A 22,757-nucleotide genomic window follows, 5' to 3' on the forward strand; every position below is an offset into this window, starting at 1 on the left:
ACATAACAGACTTCTAAAATATGTTCTCTACCTTCAAGGAACTAACTAGAAACTTCAAGAGAAAGGAGGGACATGCATAGCACAGATGTTTTGACCAAGGTTTACAGCGAGGTCTTCCAACTGCGGCTTTAGAGAGCTTTGGAAGAAAACAAAGTCAATCAATCTGGGACATCCAGGGAAAAGAGCCTTCGATGGCGCCCTCTAGCTGTAGCTCTGCTAAAGTGTTGTGGAAAACCTTGCCCGCTCCACCAACTTTCTTTGAGAAGCACACGTGGATTTTTTTTTTTGTAACTGTTCTGAGAACATAAAGGAGATGAAATAAATCAAAATAAAGCCATTGGATATCATATTGGGCAAGCGGAGTTTGTGATAAGAGAGAGGGTGGAAGGTAGCCACCCGACCTCCTTGCCCCAATTGTACACATCTCTAAGCCACTGAAAGTGTGGACAAAGGGAGATTCTATTAAGCAGCTTCCTAGGCTTGGGCTCCAGACACGTAAGTAGCTCCTTGGTGTGTTCCTTTGGCCTGCCATACAATTAATTAGGCCACAGTTGTTTATTTTGAGACATTTAACTAGAGACCTTCTTGAGAGAGGCCTACCCTTGTGGTTTGTCCTGATCCTTCTCTAAGTGTGGGAACCTTTGTCTAATTGGATTGACTGTAAGTGTAATGATCATGGCGTGAGTTCTCTAAGCAGCGCGTAAACCACGGACATTCACATGGAAATGAGGTTAATTACACAGCATAGATGCATCTAATGATTGCACCTGCAGTGCCACAACAACCTCCCTTTAACTCAGTTTCACAAACAATTACAAAGAGCAGCTGCATTTGCTTCCACAGTTAGAGTTAAAAAATCTGTAATGATCCCCAACAGAATAGAGGTGCAGGGGGTGAGAGCGAGGAAGGAGAGGATTCTTCCGGTTCAGATGTCCTGCCCCAGCCACCTGCTGATTGTGCTAATCCCGGGAGCCTTGGGCACAGACATGCAGCCACAATGAGCTGTTGCCAGCCTTGGTCTTTGCCCCCGCTCCCCTATCCCCTTCTGACTGAGATTAGAGCTCCTTGTCTGTCAAGATTCATTAATACGTTGATGGAGATTTATGAAGGGCAAGGTTGGCAAAACTCCAGACTACAGGGTCATTGTAGGCAGCCAAACTATATTAGAGTTCTTCAGAGAAACAGACCCAACAGGATATCTATCTATATCTGTATCTATATCTATATCTATATCTGTATCTATATCTAAAAATTTTTATTATAAGGAATTGGCTCACATAATTATGGAAGTTAAGTCCCAAGATCTGCAGTCTGCAAGAAGAAGACCCAGGAGCCCTGATGGTGTAGTTCCAGTCCAAGTATGAAGGCCTAAGAACCAGGAGACCTGATGACGTACGTTCCAGTCTGAAGACAAGCAGGCTCAAAACCAAGGAAGGGCTGATGTTCCACTCTGAGTCTGAAGGCAGGAAAAAACTGATATCCCAGCTTATAGGCAGTCAGGTAGGAGGAGTTCCTCTTATTCAGGGGAAGGTCAGCCTTTTTGTTCTATGCAGGCCTTCAACTGATTGGATGAGGCCCACCCACATTAGGGATGGCAATCTGCTTTACTTGGTCTATCAATTTAAATGTTAAACTCATCTAAAAACACCCTCACAGAAACACCCAGAATAATGTTTTGCCAAACTTCTGGGCATCCTATGGCCAAGTGAAGTTGGCACATAAAATTAATCATCACACACACTATTCCCCAAATCATGGAAGGACTGCGTGGGAGTGAGGCTACTGAGTAATGCCCAAAGGATTGTTGCTGGTTCTTCTATCCACCCCCTTCCACCACCATCCTATCACTCTGTCTTCTTTCTTTCCCTCCATTTTTCTCTTCTTTCCTTCTTTCTGTTCTGTTTTCCTTTCCTCGTGTCTATCACTATCCCCATAGGCACTTTTTAGGAATGCTAGGAAGACATTATATTATGAGGAGTCCTGATTCCCTAAACATAACTGAGTCTTTGCATAGCTGAGTTGATCTGACACGTACCCATCTGATGCATATTCAGCTCCCAGATTAATCACATAGAGAATCTCAGGATTTATGTTAGTGATGCCAGTTGATAAAACCACAGACATTTGAATGCCACATTCACAATCCTCTTAGATTTTCTGAAACATTTTATTATACATGTAAAAATGTCAGTCCCCTTACTTTATAGTTGCAACTGTAGTTTTGGGACCCAGATGGGATTCCCTGGCTGTGGCTGTGAAAGATAATTGACTGCGGCCAAAGCCAAATCTGCCCTCAAATATTTAAACATTTAAGGAATTTGCTTCAGGCTGTAAGAGTAATTCTGGAAAGAGGACATCAAAATGCTTATGAATAACTGTATAAACTTTCAAAGGGACTGGGCTGAAGGTGAGGACACCTATGGGGATGTGCAACTTGTTATGTTGTTAAAATTACTAGATTTACTTACCTTTTATTCCTGCCTCATGTCTTTTTTTATTTTTTTTCTTGGTGAGGAAGATTGGCCCTGAGCTAACATCTGTGCCCACCTTCCTCAATTTTGTATGTGGGATGCCGCCACAGCATGGCTTGATGAGCAGTGTGTAGGTCTGCACCCAGGATCCAAACCTGTGAACTCTAGGCAGCCCGTCAAAGCAGAGTACATGAACTTAACCACTACACCATTGCGCCAGTCCCTCGTGTGTCTTTTCATACCATATTGTCCCCAAAAGACAAGTCAGAGGAACAAATTAACTAGGCACCCTGGTTAGCAGTCATCTACAAGGCAGCCAGAAATTACGTTTCTTGTTCTTCTGACCTCTCTGCTCAACACTGAATGAGCTTCAGATGGGTGGGAAGCAAGATTAGCTGGAACTAACGTGTCAGTCTCCACATGTCAAGCTCTGCTTAAGAAAACTGTGCTAAGGCCTCTGGGCTTGTCGGGTATGTGGGGAGCGAGGGAATGGAAGAGTAGGGGGCCACTGAGGGAAGGAAAGTGATAATTTCTTACTCATCACTTCATTTTGAGGGTCAACTCATGTGTAGTAGGCAAGTGACCTTATTTTCCAAGTGAAGTGAACAAGCAGAGAGATAACAATGGACTTTTGTAAAATAGACTAATTTCCTATTCTTTTGGCTCTCAAGACACAATCCTATTTGATAACGTGCTGAAAACAACACCCTATCTCCATTTTCGATCAATTTAGAAAAGACAAATTGGGCTTTTTTTGAAAACGTTCGTACCTGGACTCGTTACTCGTAATTTACCCTCCCAGAGGTTAATGACAAAGGAATGTTCAGCTGAGTGAACGAACCTCAAAATCTGTTGCCATCACTAATAATGGTTTGCAGAGAAGTGAAAAGTCACAACACGTGATGGAAAGCGTGATACAGGCACTTCAGTGAAGTGTACTCAGGGTGGGGAAACACGGACTTGATTTAATCACTGGCAAACAGATGCTAGAAACTTACCCATCTTTACTCACACACAAGCACCCAACTGGTTTCCACCAAGCCATGTGTTACCCTGGGGATGCTGAAACACATCTAACGCGTAGATGCCTTCTGTCAGCACTGGTGACTCTGGCATCACGCTTGCTGAATGTATAAAAACCATTTGCAATCAAGACAACTTAAAAACCACAGCCCAACTCGAATCTGTGGGATAAAAAAGATCGCAGGAACATAATACAGTTTTAGCACCTAAGGGGAACATGCATGCACTTTCAAAGGACGCCATTTGGTTTAATTTGGATTCTTAAAAACAGTCCATCCAAACAAGATTTCTGTTTACACTTGGGGAGGCTCATTTGACTTGTTCTGTTTTGCAAAGCGCGATGTTTCTGTAATATGTTTTGGTGGCATCATTTCAAATCAAAACAAGGAAAGTGGTTCTCAAAAATAAAACCAGAGGCCAGCTAAATAAGGATTTGCTAAGTCAATTGCTTGTTTGCTTATTTATACTACACTTCTTTGCCGCCCTCCTTTGGGAATTTGTACTAAAACGTACATACACACACACAGGCCAAGCTTGAATATAAAGGAAGGGAGCATCGTGTCCTCTGGTCCCTGTGACAATTTGAAAGAGGCGATGAGAAATTATATATATATAATATATATAGTATGCATATAATATATATTTATACATATATTTAGAAACCAAAATATATATCCTATTTAAATATATATATATGAGCAGAATTTAGATAGATAGATAGATAGATAGATAGATAGACAGATAGAGTTCTCTTGATCCAAAGAAAAGAGGATAGCTAGAAGCTGAGTGAACAGTTTAGGACGTAAAACAAAGAGACTTTCACCAGGCCTCGCCTGTTCAAACATGCTATCTTTTTTTTCTTTTTCTTTAAGGGAAAACCTCTGAGGCTGGTTTGCAATTGTTAACCTAATCTGTGGCCTAGGGGAGAAAAAAGCCACCAAAACCTTATAGAAATGAAGGAAATTACACAGACATGTCCACCCCCAGATTTAACGTTCCACTTCCATGTGGTTTTGGAACACACGAGAAGTTTGAGTTGTACTTGGAGAGGAAAAACATGCACCAACAACATCTGGACGAGGCGTCGCTGTAAATACAGAGATCCTTACAGTAGTTGGGGATGCCACTAATTCAGGCTGGCAGCAGCTGAGTTTTATTATTAAAAACATTTTTATTCCCCTTACCAGATCCTGCAAAGGAAAGACAAACATATCTGTCTGTAGGCTGAGGCTATGTGTAAACTGAGGATTTGCTAAATGCGTTCAAGTGCATTCATTCAGCCATTGGACAATTATTCGTGGAGCACCTGTATATGCCAAGTCTTGAGTACTAGCCGTGACCATGGATGATGTGGGACCTCTGCTCTTGGAGTTCAAATGCTAGAAGATGTTGACAGACAATAAATACATTAACATATACACAAGCAATTCTAGATTGTGATTTTTTTTAATAGAACAAAACGGAGCAACATAACACACAATAGAAGGTAACTGAGGAGAAATGCAAATGGCTGCTTTAATCTAAGTAGCCAGAGAAGGTCTCACAGAGGAGGCAGCTGACCTGAGATCTGACGCAAGATGGAGCCAGCCAAGATAACACTTGCAAAGAGTCTACCTGACGGATTTTTAATTCCCCAGTGCCTAGCAGACACATTTCCAACTCTCTGTCCTGTCTTTCAAGACCTCTGTGGTCTGATTATCACATATCCTTGCAGCCTTAGCCGGCACTATGCTTGTGTCAAAATTCTTGCCTCCAGCGCTAACTAGGGTTCTTTGTTCATGACCTTATGGTTTCTCATATAGTTCTGGCTCTAGTGACGGCTTCCTCCACCATACGTTATGTTTAAATCCTCCTTTGTAAACGCCGTCTTCTCCATGAAGTCTTTTCTAAAACCACTTACATAGTTTCCCTTTCCTTGAATTCCTATCTTAATATGAATATATATTTTATATCACTTTGTGATCTCTCTACTTTATACCCTAGTTATTTATGTATTTCACCTATTTCTCCTTCTTGAGTGTAATGACAGCTAATCTAAATATGAAAGGAAAAGTGGGGTGTGTGTGTGTGTGTGTGTGTGTGTGTGTGTGGTTGGTGGAGGCCTAGGGCAATGAATTGGGGTAACAGTAGAGTGGGGAACAGCAAAGAGACTAAGATCACTAATTACTCATAATTAAAAAGGAATTGTTTTTGATGCCCTTTTTGTTATATTCGTCATCCTCACTCAATGTTTGGGTCAATCAACTGGAATTCAGTGTCAATGGGCCAAGTTCTCTGTTTGGTGCTGATAAAAGCAAGCAGGTTTGCTTATGAGAGAGGAAATTATTTCCAGCCATGACTCCAGTCGGTGGTCTATCTCTACTCATGGACGAGCTTGAAACGCATATCCTACAGACCACAGATGAGAAGCAGCGTCCCTATAGAGGAAGGGCAATGCATGCCTTAGCTGGCTTGACATCTCCTCATTGATAACCTTGCTGAAGAGGATGCTGAACTTGCATTGCCACTGAATGATCTGTATTTCTCAACATGATGTAGAGTCATAGGATATAAAAACTAAAAGGGACCTCAGGGAATCTTTTTGAAAAAGGTGAATTTGAAACTTTGAGAGGTAAGGTGATCGGCCTAGGGTCGTACTGGTGGATTCAGGACTCTCACTGCTAAGCACAGTATACTTTGATACTATACTGTCTTAATCTCCATCATATTGTAATATTAAATGAGGAGAGTTTTTTTTTCCTCCTGTCATGCTGTCTTTTAAGGATTTAGACAAATTGCTTCTGGGAGAAAAACAATCCCTTAATTACTAAGATATGCAAATACAAAGAATCCTCAAAAAAACCTATTGATGAATCCTCACACCAGTTGCATCATTTCTGGCTCTGGGCCACCCCAAACACAGCAGGTAGGTGGTGTTTATCTCTTTGTGTCTCTTTATGTTTCAAAATAACTGACTTTCAGGAAGAACTGCAACTGAAATTGTTCCCAACATCACTCAAAGGGAACTGGGTGCAACGAGGCGCTATGGGAAAGTGAAAAGAAAGAAAGAAAGAGGAAAAAAAACTGCATTGATGCATAGTAAAGCCAGAAGTAAGACAGAGATCTGGAGGGTTTGTCGGTTCCAGCAATAACAAGAGTTGACATTTGTTACATGTTAATTACACGGTATTGTCTTTTGGAGGTTAAATCAATCAGAAATTTCCTGTACAGCTAATAAAATTGGAACCCATCTGTACTGTGCCAAGTCACGTTAGACACTGTCTCAGGACAGTTGGAATACTCAGGCTTGAATTTGTTCCGGGCAGAAGAAATGGGAAAACACTTCTTTAACTGAATTAGACTTGTTAGTGCTATCCTATAGTACGGTGCTAATTGCAATAAAAACTATTGTTATAGCTGCCATTCGTTGAAGGTGGATTGTGTACCAGGCACTTTTCTAAGCACCTCATGATAGAATTTTTTTTATTTGAAGCTAAACAGGATGCAGCAAGTGTGATTATCTCCATTTTAAAGAAACAGAAACTGGATCTCAGAGAGGTGAGGTGAGGTTCCAAGATCAAATAGCTGGTAAACATTGCACTTACAGCTTGAACTTAAGTTTGTCTAATACCAAAATCTCAGCTTGTATCGAATAAATTCCAGTGCACACACTAAGTATTTACCTAATATTTGATGATTTTAATTGAACACCAGCAAGACATATTTTAAGGGTAAAATCTTACAGTATCTATTAAAAATGTTGACTTCTTTGACTATTTTCTATTATAAATACAATCCTCTCCATGAGCGAAGTTGTTTTGAATATTGAAAGTGTTAAGTGCCTTTCAAAACATTCAGCTGTTTTCTTTATTGAAATAATTTACAGGCAATCGTAGAACAGATTAGACAAGGCTTAAGTGGTTTTAACTAAAGTTATCTCAGTACTAAGACTGAATTTAAGTAAGGTAATCAGAATACTAATGACTAAGCTCATTGAACAACTCATTTTAGGTTGATGCTTACAATACATTGGCTTTTGGGGTCTATCTCATGAAAACCAAGATGCAGATCCCCAGATTCACATTTTTTGAAACTGTATTAAAATTTAACTCTTCCAAGAAGAAATTTACACCGATTCCCTGCACCAGAGGCTTTATGCTTCTTCATTCTGTGATACTCCAATCTTAATGACATATCATTAATTTATTTAGGACTAGAAAGATTAAAATGTTAACAATTAATTTATTGCACAATGTTTTATAACCACATCGATTGCTGGACTTGTCCCAAATTCAGAGATGTTGAAATGTAGGAAACAACTACATTCTAGAATCCACAAAATATATTTACCAAATTTTTTCCTCATATGTCTATGTACTGAATCAATGTTGTGAATTAGCGAATTGGCTGAAGTGGGACTAGAACGTGTTTAATATCTTTGGATTAAAAAAAATTATTATAGAGAACTTTCATTGTCCAAGGTGATCATGAAGGTGGAAAGCTGTGTCTTAGAAGAATTTAAGGACATTGAATTGTTTCCACTTTCCAAAGGTAGGACCATAGTGGTCCTTGTCAACTCTCGTTCATTCTCCCGGCTGCTTCAGTTAAGGAGAGGGTCAAAGATGCCCAGTAAACTCGTGGGACTTTTATCCTTACTGAATTTTCATTTATTTATTAATTTTTATTTCATATTTTCAAACCTTCTAATGCTAAATAGGCCTTAGAAATCAAAGCAAATACCCTACAAAAACTATCTCATAGCTACAAAAATTAAAGCCCCATTTTGGTAGGATCAGCTGAGTCAGTTTGTTGCCTTTTCACACTCTGGGGTTCTAAATGAATTCTTGTCAAGGAGAAACGTGGAAGTATTACCAACTCCTTCTAATATTTTGTAAATCTGGTCCCCCTGTGAATCAGCCACAACTAACTTTCTCAAATTCCCTCAAGGCTCGTACTGACTTGGCCCCATCCTGCTTCCTTTGTGAGAACCAGCTTCCAGCTCTCCTAGTACAGCAGAAGCCTTTTAATTGGCTGCCTGATAAATGACACACTGTATTCTTTTTATTGGGATAATTCCCAGGCAACTGATTGGATACATGGAAATGACAGTTACTGGAGGATTACTGGCTGGGCTGGAGTCTTGCTTATTAACCAACACAGGTGGGACTGGTATTTGTCAGCCTAAATTTCCTTCTGCATTCATCTTTGTGGCTGTTACGCAGACCTCTGGCTCACATCAAGATGTTGAAAGTGGATTCTTAAACATGTACCAAGCCCGAAACTTGATTTTTCTTTTAGGCAGTGTCATTATAGACAATACAAAGGGGAGAATTCAGAACATTATCAGAAGGACTCAAGGTTCCCAAACCGGTAATGGCAGAAAACTGAGTTTTGAAGAAAGGAGAGAGGGACTTTAATTGTATAAGCTTTCAGATATCTAGGCATGTAAATTCCAAGGTCAAAGAGATTGTGTCACTATCCTGACAGTTCCAAAGAATCAACCCAATCTTTATGTTTCCTTTTATGTCATGTGCTTTGAAAGGACATTTTCTTCTTCCTATGGGACAAGTAGGAATTCGCTTTTCTGGAGTTTTTGCTCATCTACTGACGCAGATATTAATTCAAGCCTGTTTTCTCCCCATTTCTAAGGATGACACTATTTGACACATCTTATTGCTGTATATTATGCTCCATTCTTAGACTTTTTTCCAAGCCTATCATTGGGCACTTTGCCTCCAGCAACTGACAATATCAGTTTTACATGCATGCATGCAGCACAGCTAAAATTTGGCAAGAAGTTACAAGTGAGCTTTTTAATTTTTTCCATTTGGAGGAGGAGAACTTTGAATTACTTCCATAGTTCCCCTTAAACCATGCACGTGTGTGGCTTGGCCATGACATAGACTAAACTACCCCAATGTACACCTTGTATTAATGTGCATGGCTAGTCTTGGGTCTGCCTCCTGGTCCTGAGTTTGTCTCCATGACACACTATGCCACCAACACCTTTTAAAATGTTCTTTTCTAGTTTATAATAGTTTCATCATTCCAGGGAGGCAAAAAATTATCATAAGGATACATGTTAAATTATACGTTCAAGAAAACAGATTCTTAAGGAAAACTGGGGAATGGGGCCACATTTGACTGAAGCCCGCTCAATAATATTTTTGTGCTTCAGCTACTCTTTCTTTTGACACTTAATTTCATCCATTTCCCAGAATCCCCATGATTTTATTTAAACAGTCAGAGTTATTATTGTAGTGCCTTGTCTGGGCTGTTCTCTTTTAATATTATGTAAGTTCAAAAGTCTTTGTGGATGCTTCTTTTGCTCATCTGACCCCTTCCTCCTAATCAGATTCCCAATTCCCTTATAAAGGTAGGACAGCAATCTGGTTCAACTCATCTGCAGTCTTACCGGAATGACGGTAGCTCAAGAGCTGGTTCATGCTGTCTCACTTCTTCTTCTTCCTGAAATCGTCCTACTTCCTCTGTTCCTATCTAGTTTCTCTAAAGATCTTTAAGATTAATTCCAATTCGTTCTTTTCCTTGAAAGCGTCTCTGACCCCCCAGCACATAGAGATCTCTCACTTCCTTCTATACTTCATGCTTTCACAACGTTAATTAGATAGCGCTGTGAACTTTATAATTAGTTCTCTTCTTTTGACACTATTGTGTTCTCCCCAAATATGACAACTTAAGTTATACCTTCCTAGAAGGCAGAGTTTACGGTATTTGGAGAGAACATAGAAAATGGAGTTAGGAAGACCAAAGATCAAATTATTTTCTGCCATTTTCTAACTGTGTGATCCTGAACATATCTTCTCACAATAGCTTTTATATTCTGTAAAAAGTAGAGAAAACAAAAACTACCTCTTAGGGGTATAGTGAATAACGAAATAAGCCACTAGATATAATTTCCTTAGGGCGCTGCCTGACAGGTACTCTGTGCAGGAAGCGTTAAACCCCCTTCTGCATCCTTTCACTCTCAGCACCTGGCTCTGTGACTTATTGTCAGGAATGAACAACTGTTTCTCGATTGATTTTGCTGCAATCAAGAGTTTTTCCTATCCCCCATCTCTCCCTAAAAACTTGTTTGTCTTCAAAAGATAGCCTGATTCTCAGTAAGTCAGGCTCTTTACAGGGACACATGTCATGCTATTTTGAGGGGCTGCTTCAGGCATCATGCAGGATTCAGCAGCAGGCAGGGGGAAGTCACTGTCTGGATCCTGCCCTCCAAGAAATTCAGCCATTCAAAGCTATTTTGCAACATAAAAGCTAAAGAAATAACATGCAGTTGAAAATTGACGGCATGCTGTAAACTTTCCTTTTCGATATAAAATAATTGAGGACCTGGTACAGTTAGAATCCCTGTAAGATGTGATGAAATAGCTCCAAGAATGAGCCACGGAGGCACACACTAGAGGTGGGAGGACTCTATTGCCTCTCTCAGGTCCGGGAATTCCCTTCTGCCCTCTCATGCTGGTCTAGGAAAGAGCACTAAGTCTTGTCTGGGGTAGTTGTCCTTTGGGAGGTTTTTCTACAAGTTACCCCTAGAGGGCGCGATAACTCTCTTCCTCATGTTCTGAGCCAGAGGCCTGGGGCATATGCAAAGTTGGAAAGCTAATCGTTTCTGTGTAACAGCAGGACTCAAGTGGTTCAAAATTTAGTTGCAAATAATTTAGACCCAATTATTAACTGATTAATTTCATCGCCTAATATTTCTGTTGGCACGATGTTGCAATTAGACACAGTGAACATTAAATGGACCTCCATTCTTCTACAGTCAAAAGCTGACCTATGCACTCTGAGGTCAACTGGAAGAGTAATTTTAAAATCTGTTGTTTTAATTAAAAGAAGTGTGGTTTGTCTCGTTCGTAAAAGAATGTTAAAAATTGTCTCCTTATTTGGTAGCTATGCTTTTTAAATTTTAATTTTAATGCAGGGTCTTAATTTTCAGGGATGGATTCAGGTTTTATATGAATTCTTCATACGTAGATTAAAAATTGCATTTTTTTCCCTCATCCATTAGAAACACAGATGTTCCTTTAATCATTGAATATTTATACTTATTGAAACTAATATAATGCTAAACTGAGGAAACGTCCTCTCTAGGCTTCAGTTTTATTATTTACAAAAAAGGATAATATTAGTACATTTCTCATCTGGTTGTTTTAAGAATAAAAGGAGGCAATCTATGTGAAGCACTCAGCACAATGCATGTCATATGCGAGCCGTCAGTAAGTACCAGCTATCATTAAAAAGAGACAAAATTGTGTGGCACAGTATTCTAAAATCTTTAGCAAGGCATAGCTTTATTACAAAGAGGTATCCAATTCTCATTATTCTAATCTTTTGGGTGTCACTTATTGACTACAGACATATATAATAGGGTTAGTACACACATAAGGAATGATCTGAGATGTAAATGAGTGGTTGCCATTAGGAAAACACACAGGCACTCCAACGCGCACAAATGTCATCTAGCCAATCTGAATTGTGTCAGTCAATGACTTGGATCTGGGAGATTGTATAGAATTTTTTTATTCCATTTTAGTAACACCAGTGCCAATTTACTTATGTATGGCTTTTTAAACTTTTGAACAAAATATATTTTTTGATCTTGGCAATTTTGTGATCAAATCTAGAGTGCTTGCTCATAAAAGAAAGATCAAATCTTTATGGTGAAAGATTAGAAGGATAAAAGAGATGGATATCCTCCACGTGTCCTCTCTAAATTCTACCTTCCTTTTACAGAATCAAATTTGTCCCTGAGACATCGTCAATATCGTATAAAAATAATCATAGTCAACACCTTATTCTGATCTCCTCCACTCCGAAAATACAGGGCATCTGACTCAAGTTAAAAGGGAAACTCTTTGAAGCGCTTCAGCATCGCTTCCTCAGATGCGGCAACTTCCCCCTCAGAATGTGCCAGCGCACAAGTTAGGCAACAACTCAGGGATTTGACTCGGTGCTGGAGATCTCCATGACCAAAGGGTCCTGCCTCAGCCCTGAATTGATGTTTGAAACTCCACTTTACCAAATGCCTTCCTTCCCTTGCAGCTTCCAATATGTGTGAGGAATATAACTTGATGCTGTCTTCAGTCTTCTGAAACTGTACACAAATGAGGAACTTGATGTCTTATCATTAAAAGAGCAAGGCAGAGAAATCAGACGCTGGTGTTCTGATAAGAGAATGAGAGTAAAATAGTTCATTTAAAAAAGACCCACCACTCAAAGCTGACATCACGAGGACATAATACCAATATCTTTCAAGTTTTGCCAAAAACTTCCCAGTCAACGGGTGAGGCTGCATTTCTGGTTTCTCATAGTGTCTGTCGAATTTCACTTCCTGGATGACAGCTGTCTGGGGTCTTCTTTACTTTCTTGTTCTCCTCCCATCTTCAATCCACACCATATTTTAGCTTTTGATGTACAAATATATATCCATAGGTACCCATGTATGTTTCACTGTCTTCTGTGGGTGTTTAGCACAAGCTTACGTGATTTGTGGCTTTGTTGGCCTGATCTGGGTTTTGCCCTTGAGAAAAACTCTGGTTCTGATGTGTGTATGTAGCAAATGAAGCATGTTAATGGCATAATTGGTACACGGTGGATCACGTTGTAACCCCAGTTTGCACGGATACCTCAACAGCGAGCTGACTTTGGAATGGCACGTTGCACTTCGCCTCTGCTAACCTCCCTGAGTCTTCCTTTCCAGAGGAGACGTGGAGAGCTGGGGGTTGTCTAGGTTCTTGACAGTAGCTTTTGTTCCAAGCGAACATAATACACTTACATAATAAAAACTGTGTGCTACACTTGAAATAAAAATTATTATCCTGGAGATGATCTTTGTCAGTCTCCTCCTCCTCCCATGGGTACCACTGTATCAAAGCAAAGAGAGGCTTTGAAAGGTGTGAGAATATCCATTTCATCCACTGAATACAAAAGTACCCTTTGTCACTCGGGATGGTAGATAACATATAACCTTGTCCCACTTAAGCTTAACCCAGAAAGTGACTTATGGAAGATACTTCGAATGTCTAGGTCAAAACCTTATCTTGAGCTGAGATGAGTAGATAGTCTCTAGGACCAAGGAATGAATAGTCAAGGGGCAAAGAAACTCTTTGTGGAGTATACTACACCAAAATGATGAATTGCAGGTACCAAGGGCATTCTGGTATCCTGAACGTGAGGAGTGCGTTTTGCATAGCTTAGCTTCACAGAGACTCTGACGTAGAAAGCCAGACTCTGATGCAGAAAAATGTTCTCCTAAGGCATTTTGCTTCCAAACAAGACAGCTATTTTCCCCAGAGTTACAGGAAACAACAACATCCTGGTTTGCCCAGGATTGAGGGGGTTGTTGAGTCACAGGACTTTCAGTCCTAAAACTGGAAAGTCCTCAACACACTGAGATGAGTCGCTCACCTACAGGGCCTTGACAGCCTGATCAGGTCAAACTGAGCACTAGAAAGAATTCAGTAAAAAGTTATTCTAATGAATTGGTGCCACAATTCCATCACCTCACAGTCATCACCTACTGCTCCAGTCCTTCCAATAACGATTTCCTAGCCCAGGAAATAGGTTATTCCGTTTCCCATGGTCCTTATATTTTTCATTGTTACCTGGAAATCCACATTCTAAAAATTGCTTAAATCCCAAAGTAAAACCAGCGCTGAACTAGACGAGTTTCATTTCTCCAATGTACTTAATTTTTGGTCACTGACTACAGACGTTTTGAGTTAAAGTGAACATGCCAGAAAAAAAAGTGCAGCTGTCTAATGGTTTGCAGGATTTATAATATTATACAGGGACTGTTTTATATCCCATTGCAATAAAATGAGTTGGGTTTATGACACGCTAAACAACAACAACAAAATCCCAATTTGGACAGTAATTAGCTTGAATAGACATTTATTTTATCCTTTTACTAGCAAAACAAATGTAATTTTATGCTCCAGAAAAACTCATTCTTAAATTTTATATTTGAGGTTGCTTTTCCAAACTGACACTAATATCACTATTAAGTTGATGCTAAAATGTGTTCTTGAGGCCTCCGTCCTATAAAGGACTTGGAACATATAGCTAATATGAGTCTAGTGCTCATGCCGGCTCTTATGTATGTTGGTAAGCTACAGAACATACTGGGTTGGCCATTTCTTTTACGCATGAGCCCATCATTGCTTCCAATCTTTCTATCTGTCCATCCTTTCTCAAAATCCTCCTCCCAAGTCAGGTTTTATGATAAACTTCCAAGGTCAATAACAAATAAGTTGTTGCACTTTAATAGCTAGCATTTGACAGAGCAATAGAGAAAGTCAAGCTTCCAAGCCATATGTAGGCCCCAACCAGGAGGCAGAAAATTGCCTTGAGGTCTGACCACTCTTTTTAAAGGCCTGTGACACCATGTGCTCCCAAAAAAGAGCAGCTGACCCATTCTTTTGTCTCCTACCACTGCTCAGTCTACCATTAGAATGTCCTGCTTCCCTTTACAGATCAGGTACCCCAACAGCACTGGTAGCTCATCAGTTACTCTTTCCATAGACAACAGAATGCCTCCTTGAAGGCCCTATCCACAGTTACAAAGACGCTGCCACAAACCCCACCATGACTGAAAGAGTCTGAATCCAATTCAGTAGCATTTGGTACAATTCATCAAATATCCCTTACCATCATGTAGCAGAGAGCGCCTTTTCTTGAACAACAGTGAGAAGAAAAATGCAAGCGCCCCACTAAACTATTTTGTTAATAAGCCCAATTGTGGTTAAATTCGATATTTATGTGTCTTAGGAGGTGTTAAAAGAACTTCTCAAATACACACACACACACGTATAAACATATCATACGTACAAAGCATATTTGACCAAGCACTGAGAACTGGTAATCAGGTCCAACTCTCTACCTCGTGGGTAGTTGGTTAAACTTAGTGACATAACTTACGTTGTTGATGTTGAAATACCTTTTGATATCAAAAGATAAGACTTTGATTTCAGATATTTCACCAAAAATACATGCATACCTCTTTGGATGTAAGTTACTGAAATGAAAAAGAGAAAAACCTGAGAACATTAGAACCATGACTATATTTTATTCTTTTTAGCATTATTGAGACAAAAAGATCATGCACTTGTTTCTGCTGGCAATGTATACATGTCTCAACTAAGGGTGAATTTAATCAATTCAGGAAACCAATTTGTTAAACAAATCTGTCATCTATAGAAATTGACTGCATGGTGGAGTTGAAAGAGCTGATCTTGTAGCCTCATTATAAAACTTGAAAAAGGCTGACTGCTTCCCCAAAATATAATGTCATGCAGTCCAATCTTGAAATAGTGGTTGCCTGCTTCTTGTGTGCAGGTTCTAGTCTCTGAGATAGAGTATACTCTCAATGTTAAAATAACAATCAGAATGATTAGTAACCTCTAGGTAGTGGTGTTGACTTCTTCCCACACACACACCCAGTGCATTAACCTTCGCACTTTAAACCAGTCCAGCAGGTACAAAGAATACATTGAGGGAAAGAGAGACAATCACTGGGAAAATAGATCCACAGAGCTGGTTGGAAGCTGCCTCAGGGGAAATGGCTTATTGTAAATAGCAAGTCTTGAATGCCACCATTTCTGTATCATCACACTCTATTTCTGGTGGCCTAGCCATAGTCCTGAAACAATATTGGCTACAGTGGCTGCCAGAGGATGCAAATCATACTGTGCCGAGAGGTAGAAATCATCAACAATATCATTTATGGTATTCTAGTGATTTCTCAAGAAGTTTGCACCCTGGTCAGAGGTCTCTTGATCTCTTTTGTTATTGTAGGGCTACCTATGAAGTGAAATATACAATTTAAAGTAAACCAACCCTTCTGAAAAGCCAACGTCCAAACCCATTCATATAATAAACATTATAATGTTTAAATCCTTCCTGGTATTTTATGTTCAAAACTGACTATTGACTGAAAACAAGCAATGAAAAAGAATTTAGTTAATGAGGCCTGGGAAAACATGTTTCAGGTTGATGACTCTCCCCTCCTCTTCTTTCTCTCGCATTGACAACTACAAACAAACTTGGGATAAGCCAAAGCTATAAGAACTTTTTTGTTTATTTGCTTGCTTTGTTTTGTTTTCAAATGGCAAATAAATCTAGGAAAATATTTGAACTTAGGTATTATAGAGTTTTGTGATTCATCCTGTAGATCTCAACAATTGATCTGGCTCCTCTGCCGTCAACCATAAAGGTTATAAATACCTTTTGAATGCAAGATTATTGATGGAAACATGGCACATGTGTATATATGTATGGGTATGAGTGTGTGTTTACACACAACTTAGTTCTAATTAGACACCAATAGCCACTTTAAACCCTCCAAACATATTCAGACTAGCCTCGTTCATTAACTTGGCAAGGGATTTTTAGCAGTCTTGGAGTAAACACCATGATTTTTATTGCATAACAAAATCATATCATTGGAAACGCAACTGGCAATACTGTGGAGTGAGTTAAGTATTAAAGAGTATTATATTTAAAATCTTTAACAGATACTTAAATCATTTAACAAAATTTCAGTATTTAAGCATAATAACAAATATATATTCTACACTAAAGCCTTGTGACTGTTCCTATGTAAAAGACAAATTGGTTGTGAGTTTCCTAAGGATGAGTGTCCTTCAAGGTTCCCCAACCTGGGCAATAATAGCTTTCTGGGCGAGGTAATTCTTTGTTGTAGAGGGCAGTCCTGTGCATTGTAAAACTGTAGCAGCCACCATAGTGTCTACTCAGCAGATGCCAGTCGTGTCTACCCCAAACTGTGGCAACCAAAACTTTTGCCAGTTGTAAAAAATCCCCCACGGGCAAAATTTCTTGCAGGTGAGAACCACTAGTTGAATGTAACACAAAATAAAAGTGTTTTGGGGCCGGCTCCGTGGCCGAGTGGTTAAGTTCACACTCTCCGCTGCGGCGGCCCAGGTTCGGATCCTGGGCGCGGACATGGCACCACTCATCAGGCCACGTTGAGGCAGCGTCCCACATCCCACAACTAGAAGGACCTGCAACTAAGATATACAACTAGGTACCGGGTGGGGGGAGGGGGGTGGTGGTGGGAAATAAAGCAAAAAAAAAAAAAAAAAAGATTGGCAACAGTTGTTAGCCCAGGTGCCAATCCTTAAAATAAATAAACAAATAAATAAATAAAAGTGTTTTATCTTTGTTTGCATTTTCTCAAAGTCTTCAAAGATGGAGTATATAATTGCATCACAGAAAGTTTATAGGCACCATCTTTCCAAGACTATAGAGATAAGCACAAATGCGATTGAATTTTTTTGTTCAACTTAAGATATTAGATCAAACTGAGAGAGAAAATACTGGATGAGGGCAGATACATAGGAGGGCAACCTCATTAAAGTAGGCTCAACATACTTTAAGGAGGCTTGGGTTGAAGATTTCTTCAACGCAAGACGTATGAACTACAAATTCCAAATGCTAGTTTTGATGGTGGATCTCATGGTACCCAAGGATAAGCTGCTGCCTTCTTTTCTAAAAAAGTTTTAAGAGTGAAGAGGCAGAATTTGGGTGAGACTAAAACAGAACAGAACAGACAAGCAAAAATAATACCTTGGTTATTCGTAGATTCTGAGAGACGGCTTGTCGGGAAGTGGAGATTAGCAGAGGATCGTAGAAAAAGTTGAGAAGATGCTTTGTCATTTTGTACCTTCTCATTAAGAGTTAAGTGCATTGAAGGCCAAAGGAAAAGTAACTCATGCTCTCTCGTATTCTTGACATCTCAACCACGTTTTAGGAATTCAGTGCTATGGCAGGTGAATGTGATCTCCTGTTCCTTTCTGGCCCAAGGCCCGGCACAGTGTTCCACATAGAATTCAGTGCTCAATAAATGTTTGATGATTATGGCAAACAGGAGAACCTAGCTAGGAATCCCATGGCTTTCCTAGGCAGGAAGCAGAATATCCATTATATATCCATTATAGTTCAGAAAGCAGCTTTTCACCAAAGTCACGTGGCACTGATGCTCAGAGATAGGATATAACCTCCTCATTACAAAAACATATAACAGACTGTCCTCATGATTTTCCTCAGGGAGAACATAACACCAACTTTGCAGCAACTGGATATCACAAGAGTTCATCCTCAAATTTCTTAAATGAGAAATCTTCACTGAATTTTGTTTCTGTGCTATGAAAATGGGAAACAAAAGGGCAAGTTCATAAGACCTGCTATCTTATGAACTGGATTCTATGCTTGCTAAAAGTTTCAGTTATTTGATGTTAGTCTATGTAAAATTGAAAATGGAATCCATGGGTTGCAGGCTGACATCACCAGACTTGCCCAGTGGCTACTGGGAACCCAAGCTAAGTGCTGAGAACTAAGGAGATACAGCATGACTCATAACCAGAAGATATATTATGGAGCTGGAGTTACTTCTGATGTTCAGTAAAGTAGAGAAGGAAATTTATAGGCAAAATATTTAGGCCTGCATAGAGAGAAATTTCATAAGATTTTAGATATGCTTCAAGGACCAATGGCTTCCCACTGCAATTGCCAAAATATCTCAAATTCTTACTGAGGTCTAGAAAAGCTACGTCACTTCCCCCACCTCTCCCCCAAAAAGCTTCCCACCTCTTCCACTACTGTTCACCACTTCATCTTTCTTACCACTTCTCTTTAGCTTCAAGACATTGTATTTGCCATCTTTCTCCCTAGAATATTCCTCCCCAAATTTTCCATATGTAATGCCCACTTATCATCTGATGCTTTTTCGGCTTAAATGTCACCCCCTTACAGAAGCTTTCTCATCTTGTCCTTCTTGCTAAAGTTGTCACCCACCCACACCAATGTTCCCTACAGTTCCCTCTCAACTCCATTATCTGGTTTTATTTCTCTCCTAAAAATTATTATCATCTGAAATTACCTTAATACTTATTTGATTTCATGTTAATTGCTGACCTCTGCTTGAATGTAATCTCTATGGAGTAAGAAATTTTGTCAGTTTCATTGACCATTCAGAATTGGTTTTGGTGTAACGTGTTCTTAACCCTTAAAAGGAACTATACACCATATCTTTCAGAAAGTTGAGGCTGAAATCTAGAGATAGCCGATGTGGAGAGGAGTGAAGATCTCTTATCTTTATTGTTGTATTAAACTTTTATCTGAAATAAACAGGAACAAATAATACACGAAGAAGAAAGTATTCCAGATCTAGCAAAACTGATCTTGACTAATATAAGACGGAATTGCCTCAGTTCCCAGTGAACCTCACCCAAAGGTGACATGGACATTACCCAGGGACTGGATGAACTCTCAGAACAGTTGTCAAAGTTTTGTAAATGAAGGAGGAAGTTGGGGCCCAAGCTCCACAAACTCTGACCCACCATCTTGAGGATCTGTGTAACCGACAGCAAGAGGTTTCCTCTCTGCCTTAGTCCCTGAAAAATACGACTGAAAAAGTCACTTGTCTTCATTTTGATAACACAGGACTGCTAGGCAAAACCTGACAAGTCTGACCCATCTATGAGATTAAAGGGAATAGAACAGCTGTGGCAAAATGAAAACACTTTTGAAATTTAGACATTAAATATGAAAAACCTGGAACTCTAGGTACTTAAGTTTCATAGACATTATCTGCTTTATTGCTAACTTTTCAGAAGTGCTCCTAGGAAAAAGCTATAACTATAATCTGAACCTTTAGCTGGGCCTCTACAGTTCCAAAAGGCCAATACAGAAAAGTTTGTTGCAATTGCAGGCAGATAACGGAGGAATTAGAAGGCCATGTTGACTTGTGAAAACAGACCACAACAATAAGGACTTTGATAAAAACTCTGAAAGAATCTTTGTACTTCAAACTATATGCCCTGAAATTGCGCACATTGCTCTTATGCCTAGACAAACGTATCTTTGAACAAAAGGGATTCTGGGGCCTGTGGGAGAGTAAGATAGTCAATGAAAGAGAAGTATGTCAGAATTATGGTGGAGAATTAAAAGAGGAAGCACTTGTGAACAGCTGGAAACCCAGTTTAGAACAAGCAGCTGGAAGGGAGTGTAAGAAGCTCCAATGTGTTCTAATCAGCCATGGGAGAAAGGGAGGCAAAAACACTGTCCTTTCTCCATGAGAATAAAGGCTTAGGTCTTGATGAAAGCTGTACCTCAGTGAGGGGCTTTGGGTAAAAGATGAAGAGAAGCTAGGCAAACTGTTTGAAGATTTCAAGTTGAAATTTCAATTGCATAATTTATTTCACACCAACGTTTCATATGCAATGACTCAGTTTTTGGCTGAATTATTGGATTTAGGCCATTATTCTAACAATTAAAACTTCCTTAAAACACTTGTCCTGTATTTTTCAACCAAATATTTCATACTTAGAATGTACTGAATTAGTTAAATCAGATTAACAAGCATGCATTGAATGACCTTAGTCCTTAAACTCTAGGAGAGCCAAGGCCATCTCTGGTTTTGTTCATTGGTTTATCTTCTCAATATGTGCGATGTAATAGGCAGCTACTATATAAGTGTTGATTGAATGAATAAGCGGATTAATTAGTTTTCATTGCCAATCCACGTGTTTTCCGGATTTACATCTTCTTTAATTAGATGAATTTCCCTTTGTGGTTCTGGAACTATGACCACAGATGCACAGTAAAATCAAGGCAAGTCCATTTGGTAATTTCTCACTCTCTTTGTAGCATGTTTGCAGAAGTTAAGAAGAGAAATTTAAAGGCATCTATCAAGAGCAGAGGCAATGAATAGAGCAGCCATACACAAAAATGCATTTCTAAGAAAGCTATGACCTTAAAATATGAGGTACTCACTTTCTTGACATTAAATTAACGATTGAGAAATTCACAGGCATCTGGGCCCAAGCGATGGATCAGAAGGAGGAGCACAATTGCTCATTCAATTCATGACCTAATTAACCTTTTAGGACCAGAGCTTTTGGTGGGATTGTCATGAAATTTGATGAGCTTTATTATTATTTTTTTTTTTTTCAAAATGAAACTGGCTCTCTGTATGTGGTTACTCATAAAGAAAGGGAAAATTTTTAGGATAGCCATGGGTATTTTTAAAAATGGTGCCCATTAAAGGCCATAATATTGACGCAATTTTCCAGGGCTGGTTTCAGTTTTCCTACTGAGTGGTAATTAGGTCATTGGGCCAGTCCTTCTCTTGACTGACCATTATGATTTCACCAGGTTTGCTTCTAAAAATAGTCTTTTGTAGGAATTGTTAGTCACTATCAGCTTTTCCCTGAATTAATTTGGCTTTCATTTAAGGTGCCAAAATCACCTCCCTGGAAACTTAAGTTTTCCATGTGTTCATAGAGCAAGTATATGCTAATTCACCCCACCACAGTCTGAATTTTTTATAGTTCTGATTTGGCTCAACTAGCAGTGAAAGATAATTTATTTTGTGGTTCTTGGACGTCCCTCTGGAGGCAGCCATTGTTTTGTTTTCCTGTGAACAGCTATCTCCTGGGAACAGGGAAAACACCTCTGTGACACCTGGATATTTGTCCGAAGCTAATTTGACCTGAGTCTGCCCTATGGTCTGCTGCCCCCGCCTTGCTCCCTGCTTTCTTTGAGAAGTGACACTTCTTCACTTAAAGTTGAAAGAGTGCCTTTCTCGGGAGAGTTGCCCATGTTCACATAGGGACACAAGTGGGAGGCCAGCCCGGAGTAAAGAAATTGGTATCCCAGAGAGTGTGGTCTCCATAGACTGAAGCCAGTTGAATTGAAATCACCCTGGGGAGTTTTGTAATGTAACAAGCAAGCTAACTATCACCACTCAATGACATACAAACTGACTCAGAGTTGTGGCATGACATGAAGATTAGAGAGTTACGCACTCCTCCTTCACTCCTGACTTTAGTTAGGTGCTTCCTATTCTCTGTTTCCCCCCAAATCTAGAGAAAGTTATAATTTCCACAGCAGGGACACGGAGCCAGGTGTCAGGAGACCTGCACTGTAGGTATGTCTAGTTCACTCATTCCTATCACAAAGATTTTTAAGTGCCTAATATCTACTAAGCACTAAAATATCCTTAACGCTAACAGTACTCCATCCTCATCTATGACATGACCAGATGTAAAGAAGGAATGATACAGTTTTGTGAAAATGGCTTTGCAAGTTAAAATAATTCTCAAATTCAGATGCACCGTGCCCTAGGGGTCCCTAAAACCATTTCAAGTTGTCTGAGAAAGCAAAATTATCCTTCAGGATAATATGAAGACATGATTTGTCTTTTCCCCGTGTGCTGACGTTTGTTTTGACAGTGCAGAAGCA

Source organism: Equus asinus, chromosome 13 (genome assembly GCF_041296235.1).
Source record: "Equus asinus isolate D_3611 breed Donkey chromosome 13, EquAss-T2T_v2, whole genome shotgun sequence".
Classification (NCBI taxonomy): domain Eukaryota; kingdom Metazoa; phylum Chordata; class Mammalia; order Perissodactyla; family Equidae; genus Equus; species Equus asinus.